This window comes from Lemur catta, chromosome 8 (assembly GCF_020740605.2).
Source record: "Lemur catta isolate mLemCat1 chromosome 8, mLemCat1.pri, whole genome shotgun sequence".
NCBI classification, from domain to species: domain Eukaryota; kingdom Metazoa; phylum Chordata; class Mammalia; order Primates; family Lemuridae; genus Lemur; species Lemur catta.
Genome location: NC_059135.1, coordinates 74,315,689 through 74,328,034, shown reverse-complemented (window position 1 = coordinate 74,328,034; position 12,346 = coordinate 74,315,689).

Sequence of the window (12,346 nt, the reverse complement as noted above, 5' to 3'; positions counted from 1 at the left end):
TTCCCATGGATGGGTGCTGGGACTAGCTACTGCAGATGGAGTCTCTTCTCTTACATCATTCCCAAACAGAAGCAAAAGTGCCACAGGGACGCATTCTGGTCCTGCTAGGGGAAGAAGAAGACTTTGCTGACAATACTGTTTTATTCTTTGCTTTATTCTCTGTTTGCTTCTCTCTCTCTCTTTTTTTTTTTATCAATTACTTCCCATCCCATTGGGTCCTCCATAGCAATCTCACTATAGCAATTCCAGCATTATAGTGTGATTTGTTATATAATACCTCTAATCCTCAAAGCAGCAGTCCAAGATAAGTGCTATTATTCTCTACTTTGCTAATGAGGAAATTGAGATTTGGAGAAGTAAATTAACTTCTCCAAGAGTAGACTTTTTTCAGGGGTCAAGATGCGTAGGCCCTTCTCATTTGTTGAGACTCCTAGTATGTTTTTTAAAAATCTAAAATAATATTAGAGTTAGAAAAATTGTGTGAGATAGAAAAATCAGGTGAAAATCATGTGACAGTCAAAACCCATAGAAAACACAAAACCAAAAGTGAATCCTAGTGGAACCTATGGACTTTGGATGATAATGATGCATTGTCAGTGTTGTTTCATTGCTTGTAACAAATGCACCACTCTGGCATGTGATGTTGGTAATGGCGGATGCTGTAGATGGAGGTAAAGGGTATATGGGAACTCTGGGGACTTTCTGCTTAACTTTTCTGTGAACCTAAAACTGCTTGAAGAAACAAAGTCTATATTTTAAAAAGAAAAAAGAGAGAAAGTGAGTGAGAGAGGGTGCCGACGAGAGAGATTTATAGGTCCTGACTTAAGGATGGCTGAGACACACAATGTGATACTTTAATGTTTACACTTAATAAATTAATGATTTGATGCAATAAAACAGTATAGTATAGCTGTGATTGTAAAATAATTTTAGGAATTATAAAATTATTCATTCATAGTATACTATAGGTAGTACATTCTAGTAATAAGACAAAAGTCTTAAAATTATACACCATTCAGCAATAAGCATGTTTTTGTTGTATTTCTACAGGTCATCTAGGGGGGCTCTGCCGATATCAGCAAGACTCAGCTGTGCCAGTATGAGGTGCAGTTGGACCTGGGCCTGTGCCATGTGTCTTTCATCCTCCGTGGACTAATGGGCTACCTGGGGCATGTGCTTCTCATGGCAGTGGCAGAGGCACAAGTGCACCAGCAGACACACAAAAACTCTTCAGGCCTCAGATTCACCCTGGCAACCTGCTCACTTCTATCCACATTCCATTAACCAAAACAGTCACGTGGTCAGATCCAAAGTCAAGGAGCAAGAAACTTCGTTCTGTCATTAGTGGGAGGAACTGAAGTGTTACTGTGAAAGCAGGAATACAGGAACGAGTAAAATCGTTGTGCCCAAATCCTTGAAGAGTTTATTGATAATAAGATCCTGCCTCAGAATCTAAAGCTTTAGTGGTTTGGGGTTTCCTCCTACTCACAGAGACTAGCCATGGAAAATCAGACCGACCAACCCCTTGGAGAAAATCCCATTCACGGATCAACTCCAAATGCAACTCAAGAGCTGAGATGTGCGCTTTAAATTATTGACTGAGTCTGACTAGGGTGACCAACTCATTCTTGTTTGTCCAAGACTGAAAGGTCTCCTGGGACATGGAACTTGTAGTACTTAATCCAGGATAGTCCCAGGCAAACCCTAATAGTTGGCCAGCCTAATCAGACCATAACGAATGAAAGTCAATAATATGGCAGTTATGCTCATTTTCTCCATTTTCAGGTCTGATTATTGTTTACTGCAGAGAATCATATGCAACAAGCACCCCTGATGAAAGAATATTAGAAGTCACCTAATACAATATCCCAGAATGCAGGAAAATGAACTAGGCAGATTCATGAAGCACCAAACACTTTAAACTTTGTTTGAATGTCTTTAGTGATACGGAGTTTACAGCCTATCTCATTACTTTTTTATAATTTGAATTGTAATCTGTCAACTAAACTAAATTAATTGATCCTAGCTACCAGCATGACACTGAATAAGTATAATCTCTAGTTCAAATGAAACAGGTAAGATTAGGTCCTTCACATATGTGAAAACAGTGATCATTGCCCCATTAGTATTCCCCTAGTCAGTGAAACACCTTTAGTTCTCCCAGAGTGTGATTTTGAGAGTTTTGTTTTTGTATTCTGGTTATCCTCCTCCAGATTTATACACACTGATCAATGCCACTCTAAAACCAAATATAATACTCTAGATATAGTCTGATCCATATAAATTTCTAAGACATTAATACCTTGCATGTTCTGGATATGTTACTTATGTTAATAAAACTAAAGATTGCATTAGATTTCTTGGCAACTCTGTCTCATTATAAGTTCATATTGAACTTGCAGTCAATTAAAACTTCTGGGATTACTTTTCCACATAAACTATCATTAATCCAGGACTCACACATTATATAATTATGGTTTTCTTGTTTTGTTTTTTTTACTGTAATTGCTAGAATTAAATTTCATCTGGTTGTTCTCAGCATCTCCTTTCAACTTGCTGGAAACTTTTGAGTCTTTATTTTTATTAGCCAAAATATTATCAACACATCATGTGTATCTGTGTGTGGCTTATTTGTTTGTTTTAGCTTTTTTTTAAGTCATTGGTGAGGACATGGCCAAGAACATAGCCATGGGGCTGACATCTAGCAAGGTAACTTCAAGATAATATTGATTTGCTAATCAACACACTAGATATGGTTGTTTAACAAGCTACAGATTTACTTAATGGTGCTATTATTCAGCTCAGATATTTCCATCTTCTCCATTAAGATATAACAAGAGGCTGTGAAATGTTTTACTGAAGTCCAGTTGCAGTAAATCTCAGGCAGTCAATTGAACAAACATTCCATTTACACTAGCAAAAAATAAAGTTAGATTAATTTGTCATACTTCATTTGAGTACAAGATGGTTCACTTAGTGTTTACAAATTGCTGACAGGCATTAATCTTCAGGTATTAGCAAGCAAAACGTCAGAATTCTCAGGAATTTCTGAAATCACAAATTATTCTTAAAATACTTCCAACATTCTTCACACCCTTTACTCATTACATAATATATATAAAGTTATATAAAATATTTTTATGCATATATGATCTATTGGTTTTGTTTCTCTGGAGAACCGTAATATATACAGATATTTAAAACATTATTTAATAAATAAGAAACATATTTAATAGTAATTACAAGGAACCATAGCCTATAGAAAATATTCAAACACTGGAAACTGTCAGCAAACATTATTGCATAATATTCAAATACCATAATATTTGATCTCCTAGGTAGGCAACCAGCACTACCCAGAATTACTTGTTGAAATGTCATTTTTAGGATTTTGCTTCCAAAACTTATCATTTCTTGGAACACCCTTTATAAGGTTGTAAACCCTATAGTACTCTTATAAGCTTATCAATATTTATTTTATTTTTAAGAGTGAGAGTTTGCAGCAGACAGGGCCACTGACACATAACAGCTGGAAGTATGATTCTTAATCATGACTGCTTTTGTTGGACATGCTCTGGTCCCAGTTTTGGGACATGTTAACTTTAACCTTCAAGTCTTTGGCTTTGCACATCAGCACTTCCTGCTCTTGGTTTTGACTTGACATCAGTGGATTCCTTATGTTGACTGCTAAGCTTTAATTCTTGCAAAGAATTATAATGCTTTTTCCTATTTTTTTGGTTTTCTCAAATAATTAATTTTTCCCAGAATTTGAGATTGAGAAATATACATTAATTTCCCAACAAATGCCTGGAAGGAATTCTTACATGGAAACACTAGATAAATGATTGTGGCTTCTTTTGCTAAAGGGTCCAAAAAAAAAAAGAAAGAAAAGAAAAGGAAAGAAAACCAAGGTCAAGAAGTTTGCTTCTAATTGCATTGGAGTTCAACATAATGTGTTGAACATGGAAGGGAGAGGACACAAGACAGCAAGAGAGACTGATTAATAAGCATAAGTCCTTCCTGTGATTCAATGCACTTGAGACTTTGAGGAAATAAAGATGAGCATGAGACAACCCCTGCCTTCAAGGAGCTCCCAGTCCTGAGATGATAAAAGTATACGCATAAGTAGTTATGGCAAAATACAGAACCTGCTGTGATGACATGATGAGGTCATTTCAGTGGGGTCTTAGAGGATGAAATAACAAACCCTGAGGAAACCAAAAAAATTCTATTAGCTTCTACAGCTCACTTTTGATTCTTTTCAAAATTAGAGCATTTGTCTGTCTTCGGTCACCTTGTTCTCCCTCCCTCCACTAGTACACAAATATCACAACAGTCTTCCCAGGATGGCCCTTGCAAAGTCCCTCCAGAGCCAGTGCTGAGAGATGCAAACATTTAACACAGCAAGGGTCTCTTTGCCATCTATTCCTCTATCATACGTTTCAATGCTGTGTAGCTCCTTTAATTGTCTTTACAGTTGGAGGATTCTTCCTGACAGAGAAGGTGGCAGAGGAGAATTTACCAAGGCTGTCACTGTTATTCTGGATGTGCCACAAATGGCCCCTACATCCTTCCTTGAGAATGGTTCCAGGTGGCCATCTTTCTCAAGCCTCAGCATATTTTGAGCTCAGTATATTTATTCATAGCATTTTTCCTACAGTTTTCTGCTGCAAGTTTACATTTACCCTTTATTTAGGATGCCGTCCTTCATTTTTGACATGTGACCTTTGAAAATAAATGAGGTGATCTATGAGCCATTGCATTGCCCACCCCCACCCCCCACCCCACCACACATGCACATCTTTTCTCCTCTTAGGGTTCAGTGGTGAATCTGAAACCAAACTGTTTTTCTAGAAATAATATATTCAAAGTACCTGGCAGAGTAATTAGCTTGTAGTAAAAACTCAATTATCACAGCTGCTGTTATGAATTGCTACCTCATTTTAGCTTTGGTTCATTTTCAGTCTTTGGCCATGGAATTTCAACTTGATTTTCTCTAAACTTTTTGAAGTATACTTGTGAGAAGTCTGGTATCAAGTCAGACCAACTGCACCTTTCCCTGCTTACTATGAACTTCTGTCACACTATGGTCACTTCCACCCCCAATTTCCTAACACTGTTCTTTTATCAAGAGTTCTTTCTTGGTTAAGATAAACCCAGCTTGGCAATTTCTCATAATGTTTTCTTACATATGTTTTCTTACAATTTATTGTCAACCAGGAAAATTAACCACATACCAACACCTCTGTTTTCATAGGAGACTTCTAGTAATTTCCAGATGGTTAAAAAAAAAAAAAAAAACCTCTATCAAGGTTTTGTATCTGCATTTTGTGTCTTTACCAGCTTTGTAATCTACATCATGAAAGCCTCATTCATAGTCTGCACCTGACCGAGCTTGCCGTAATCCATTCTGTAATAATATCAAGTCTCTTTTTCTCTCCTTATATCCTTCTAGAAATCTCTATCTATTAAAATGGATTATCCTACTATGCCTATATATTCCATGTTGCTTGATCAAGACATGCACTTCCCACTGTCATATTACATTCCTAACTTTCTACCCATTAAGTCGCAGTGTCACATGGGAGTTTATATTTACCACTCAAATTTAAGTTTTCAAATTTATTTTGTTTGTCATTGGCCAACTGAGATCATAATTTTCAGCCCTGATTATTTCCCTTGTCACTGGCACATCCTCCGTCACTGTGCTTCTACCTACAGACATCTGTTGTATTCCATAATAGGTAGAACATAAAGCTCTTCATTATGCCAGGAATTTATTTCTCCTCCCTACACGTTTCAGTATAATTTCACTGAATAGACCATCACCTCTCTTGACAGCCACAGTCTTTCCAATTTGAATAGTATGCACATCATCTTTGCCAACTTATGATCCCAAAAAAATCCATTCTTCAAGGAAGAAATGTTTGACATAACATAAAAATCAATCAAAGTCACAATAGCCATAATATAAACAGAATGAAATGTTTAAATTAACCCTCTGGCTTTCTGTTTTCTATTTGTAGACTCTTCAGGAACAGGATAGATATAGAAACAGCATTCATCTTTGGTTATGTAATTTACCCCTACATAAATTGAAAGTTATTAGCAATTAGTGGGCTTTTTTGGTGCCAATTTTTTACCATTCTATCTTTGATACTTCTTCAGAAATTAGCTACCAACTATGTACATTAAAGCTTCATACCAGGAAAATAGAATCCCCACAATGTGTCACTCTCCTGGGCTTTGGGACAGAGGTTCGTGTCTTTGCCTGTACCTAGAAGCATAGCTCATTGTTTCAGAGATATTCAGATCCTAATCTCAAAGGTCTGGTTTCATATTCAAGATGCTACAAATGATTTAGCTTCAGGGGTTCATACGTTGTTTTTCTTTGAAACACTCCCACTCACCAACATATTCATGATAATTTTAAATCTCCAATCCCCACAGAAACATTTTTTTCTCTCCCTATTTCCTTCCTGAACCCCCTCTCCCATCTTGTTTAAAGTGACTTCATCTCCTTTAATAGCTATACTGTACAAATACATTGTCCAAATCTTTACTTTTAACATTAAACATGGAGACTAGTACACATTTAGAGCTCCTATAATTGTCACTGGCTTCCGGAAGACAAATCTAGGCCAATTGCTCTAAGTGATTATCTCCTGTACTAGTTATTATACCTATGGATATATAATGACCCACCCCAAAAAGCAGTGGCTTGAAATAACCATTTATTATTTCTGTTGATTGTTTGAGTCAACTGGGCAGTTCCACTGGTCTCACCTGGTCATAGTCAGATGGGGCACACAATGGCTGGAAGCAGAGTTGTATCCAGGTGGGGCCGTGGGAGCAGTCCACACAGGGTACAGGCAATAACATGCACTGCCTGTGGAATTTTAAAACAATAATTAAAACAACTAAGTCAGCCCACTTTTGATCATCACCATGTGCCAGCAATTCTAATGTGTCAGTGCCAAAATACTCCTCCCTGAAAAAAAAATTCTTGGTCTAATTTCTAAATGTTGGAGTCCTTGAATTTTAATAACATATACGTAAGCTTCAAATTAGCATATTTTAATTACTTATCTTTTAATAAACATTGTATTCTGCATGGAAGTCAATTTCATAGTTAAAGTCACTGCCCCAACCGCAACCCCCACAGTGCCAGTTACATATGTTGTTTTAAGAATAATTTCATAATCACTGGGAATTGTTCAGGCTTTCTTTGTGTGCAGTGCATATTACTAGCCCTTTGGTATTATATACATATTCTTGTGTTTAAGCCATAGATTTGAAGTTAACAATGATAAAATGACAGAAGGAACTCAAGTTCTGTTTCCTTGTCTTTATAATCATTGCCCTATGACTCTTTGGAGTTTTTGTTTGTGTAAAAAAAATTTTAAAGCTGAGGCAAGGTAAGAACTGTGAGGTATAATATTTTTGATTGTTCAATACGATTTTTAGTTTATATACAAAATATATTACTCAATTTGAATATCTGTGAAATTGACATTTATTCATTATTTTACTTATCAGTCATTTATTTTGAAACTAAAAAACATAACAAAATTATAATTATTATTCATTATGATTAAAAATAATTTTGCCATAGAGTGGAAGAAGGTGTTAAAATGACCCACTTTGCATGTCCAGGATACACTCACTCACATGTCTGGAGTTGGCGCTGTTAGCTGGGATGCATGGGATTTCCTCCACAAGACTGCTCACCCTCCAGTAGGCTGGAGGCGTCCTCACAAGGTCAGGGCAACGTTCCTAGAAGGTGAAAGTGGAAGCTGCAAGATCTTTTAAGATTTACCAGCAAGAGAAGTTACTCTATTCCACTTTCCCTGCATTCTGTTGGCTAAAGCAAGTCATAAAATCAGCTCAGACTCAAAGGGTGGGAAAACAAATTCCACCTCTGGATAGGAAGGGCTGCGAGTTTTAATAATATATATAAAAGCTTCCCTCAGGAGGTCCTTTGTAGAGCAATTTTAAGACTCTCTATGTAAATTGCCGGGGAAAACTAATTTATTTCCTGTTACCTAGAAACTCTTAGGTTCCCAACATGGTAAAAGCTCCTGGAAATGTTGCCTTTAAGTCAGTCTGGCTGATCCCCTCACTCCTTTGGATAATTACTGCTAATTACCTCTAAGTGTTAGCAATTAATACAGATTGACCCCAGCTACATACCCCCAGGCTTTCGCATTATACGTTCTCTTGCCCTTTTAGACCAAATATTTCAAAATCTCTTGCTTGCCTCTTTGACCTCTTTTGTCATTCTGTTCAGAGCTAAATTCTAGACTTGGCTGGGGCAATTAGGGTCTGTCTGTAAATCTCCCACGAGAGAGACTTATTTTTTGCAGCAATTTAGTTTGCTATGACAATAAGAGAATAAGAACCTAATTAATAAAAATTTGATTTGCTTGTGGACCAAATCTGACCAAAGCTAGAAGGAATGCTTTTCTTCCTCACATAGACCTTTATTTTGACCCATTTTATAGCATGTTCACTTTTGACTTTTATTATGCTTACTTGTGCAATGACATCTCTCTCCCAGTAGACTTTGAACGCCCTGAGATTAGAGTTCATGTTCTCTCTACCTTGTACCTTCCACAGTTCCTTTGGTGGTTTTATAATATAGTGAGACCTAGTAAATATCTATTCTTGAATAAAGGAATGAATAAAAGCTTTCCTGTTGTATTACTATTCATGGTACACCAAAAGAATTTAAAAGTGGGTGTAACCCTTAGCCACACCAGAAAGGAAGACATCATAATGAAAGATCAGCTAGCCAGAGGAAGCAATAATTGAATTTGTGGACTTTGATTGTGTGTTTCAATTCTCACGGCTAATTTTTCATCTGCTTAAATTTAAGATTCTCCATAAAAGAAAATCATTATTCCACCTTTCTTGAGGTGTAAAGGGAAAAACACAAAACATACACGTTCATTTCCTGAAGGTTCCGGTAGAGGCACCAGCATAGATGACGCTTTCTCTACCACCACCCTCTGGACCGTGACAATGCTCATCTTTGTTCTCTTAGCCTTGCTGCCTTTTCATTTCCTTCAGCTGGGTATGTCTTCAAGTCTTTTGTCTGCTGTCTGCAGAATGAGTATTATCTGAGAGAATAAACGACCGCTTGAGGAAATGAAAGTGTACAATCAATCTTTTGATAAATCTGTCCAATGGTTATTTGCAAAAGAAGGGAAAATACTGAAACACTTCTGGGTTTTAAGATCACAATAAGAAAAAAATATGCTCAAGGATCCAAACAAGTGTTGGGCTGACCAAAGTGAATTAATAACATAACTCTGTTCTGCTTCATTTAAAATTTGTTTTATTTGATTGTTCTTAGCTTTACTTGTTAATATTACTCAACCCGGTGATTCTCATATTTTACTTAAACCAGAGATTGTCTACATCAGAATCACCTGGAGGGCTTATACAACACAGATGACAGAATTTCTGATTCAGACCTGGGATGGCTCAAAATGTGCATTTTTAATAAATTCCCAGGTGATATTGATGTTGCTGGACCAGAGACCACACTCTGAGAACCTCTGACTTAAACCATCTTTAGGCTTATGTGGCTCCTCAAGCAAACATTCTTAACTGCAACCCTTCCTTAGAATATCTCATGGAATTCTGCATATTATCACCTGGTAAGATGCTTAATGCCATAGTCATTTATAGTTGAAATGCATCTATCATTTATCGATGCACAACTAAAAACAAATGTAAGCCAGAAGCAATTCAGTAGACAATGTCACAGGATCAAAATGTAAAATTTTTTCAAAACCACAGGCCATTTTACTTAATCAATATATCAAAGTGATTTACAAAATATAAATTAGGGTAACTTAAGTCCACGTCAATACATAGAATTAAATTATGCCCTTTCAGCTAACCAAAACACCATATGATATTATTGTTCTAAGGTAGTTTCACCTTGGGGGTAAGGCCAGAGAAGGTGGTAGGATCTCTGAAGGGAGAATATCCAAGCCAGCGATGCCCACCAATAAGGTCTTTCAGGGACGGTCCTAGGTAAGGGCCAGGAACAAAAGATGAAGGCAAATGAGAAGAAAAGAATACACTGCCAAGTTAAGGCTTTTGCTCATATTAAAGAGAAATAGTCAAAAGAGACAGAGTCTCCACTATGGTCTGGGAAGCATAGCCTCCGTCTCTTGTCCCCAAACCCACATCTGTACTTCTTCATCTTCTGCAGCTTCCAAATCGCACACACACACACGTTTTCCCTCTAATATTTTATAGGCCACTCTGGGTCGTAGTCCCACTTTCTATCACAATGTGCACAAGCTTTTAACAAATACTTATTGAATGAATAAATGAATGAATAAGTGGTAGAAATAAAGAGAAAGTATAAGCCTAGCAGAAGGGGTAAACTGATTTTTTCACTGGAGTGGAGCAGGTGATGTTTTGGCTAAGTTGTTCTTCACACGCATGGAGTTAGAGGGAGGTGACTCACAGACAGAGCTGCCATGCACAGCTGTACACAGTAAGCTTTATAGAACTCCAGAGGCACCATTCACGTGAATGACAAGGTTGATGGTAACTCCAAAAGTTGTAGGATTCATCACCTTCCTGATTGGATACAGAAGTCTACAGAGGAACTCTACAGTGTGGGCATTAGAGATTAGGACTTTGGATTAGACAAATTCTGACTGGTTCTTACCTGCATGATATATGTAACAGATTTAACTTCTCTCAACCACAGCTTCCTAATGGTCATGAGTGTTAAATAAGACTGTTCTTACTCTCTGTAAAATGCCTGGAATATACCTTTCTCAATTGGCTTGACCTCTTCTTTCCATGACCTTGACCTACTTTTCATTTCAGGCAACTATGGGAATGGTAACTCCAGTTTGTTATCTCTGGTCCTGGAACTGGCCTGTGCCCGACTGATCCAGTGTCCAAACTCCCACCTGCTATGACACATTGGATAATTTAGGCCTCTTGTGTCACAAATACACATCTAAGGTCATAGCGTACTAATAAATATTTAACAGGCAGCTCTCCGGAGGAAAAAAAAAAAGCCCTGATTTGTAGTGTTTGCCAATTTCTATGGTGTAAATACTACCACCATGCCAATTTCAAGCTACCTACATGAAATCACTGAACAGAGTTCAAGAGAAGATTACAATCAGCATTACAAGGCAATTAGGGGCATCCACTACTCCCACCATCTACTCCTTTCTCTATTTCCTCTGTCTTGTCTTCCTTTCTATGATAGTCTTCCACAACTTCTTTTCCCTCCTCTATTTGTCTGTCTATTTTGGGGACTTGTCAATGTCACTCAGAAATCCCACCAACTTTGCTAAGCCCTGCTGATACTCCCAAGTCATAAAATTCCGATTTCCACAAATAATACACACCAGCAAGATAATACCCAAATATTATCACTGAATGAGTTGAGAGTTGATTCCAGGGCCTCACATGAAACTTGCTAGAAATTAAAACCAAAGAAGCTCTGGCCATTAAATTGGTACCTGGGATGAACCAGTAATTGGCATTTCAATGTCTCCTATTTTCACAAAGGGATTACAAAATTTTCCATGGGCTGCTAAAGTATGAGACAGCAGTAATGACAGAGAAAAGAGACCTGTGATGGATTTAGCTCTGCAAGCCCCAGGCTGTGCTCCAATTTTCAATGTAAAGTTTTATATGAATATTCAATCCCTTTGAATTGTAAATGAAGTAGAAGTGCCTCCTATAGAGAGAAGTATTTCCAGAACAAATATTGGGCTATACCACCATCTAGTCTAAAAGATTTTCCCTCCCAACAAATATAAACTCCCCTCGGCCCTCCTCCCAAAGGCTTTGTAATAGGGTCTGTTACCCGGAATCTTCTCCCACCTCTACCCCATTCCCAGCCCCAGCCACTCCTATTAAAAAGAAGAAGAGTATAATACATGAGCATATCAAGTGAGTCTTTGCCAAAGTGTGGGAGGCAGGGGTCTCTGAGAGTCGCACTACACAAAGGGCCTTGTGGCATAGGTTCCAATTTAAGGCCTCCTTTCAACAGCTTGAGAATTAATAACCAGGTACATTCAAGAGAGAACAGAGTGCTCTGTTGCTACGGACCAGTAATAATGCTTTTTCAGGAAGATCGTTGAGGTGCATTTGTAAGTTTTCTGCTTGCTTTCAGAGACAGAGAAACATGCTTAATATGGAGCTCATCTTACTCTTAGATATGAATTGTATAATTCAACTCTCTGGAGTCTAATGCAGAACAATTGCTTCATATTAGTGCAGTGTCATTATATGCTCTATGCTTTAAATGTTCACCTCTCTGTTTGGGTGCTCTCAGCTGCTGATAAGAACA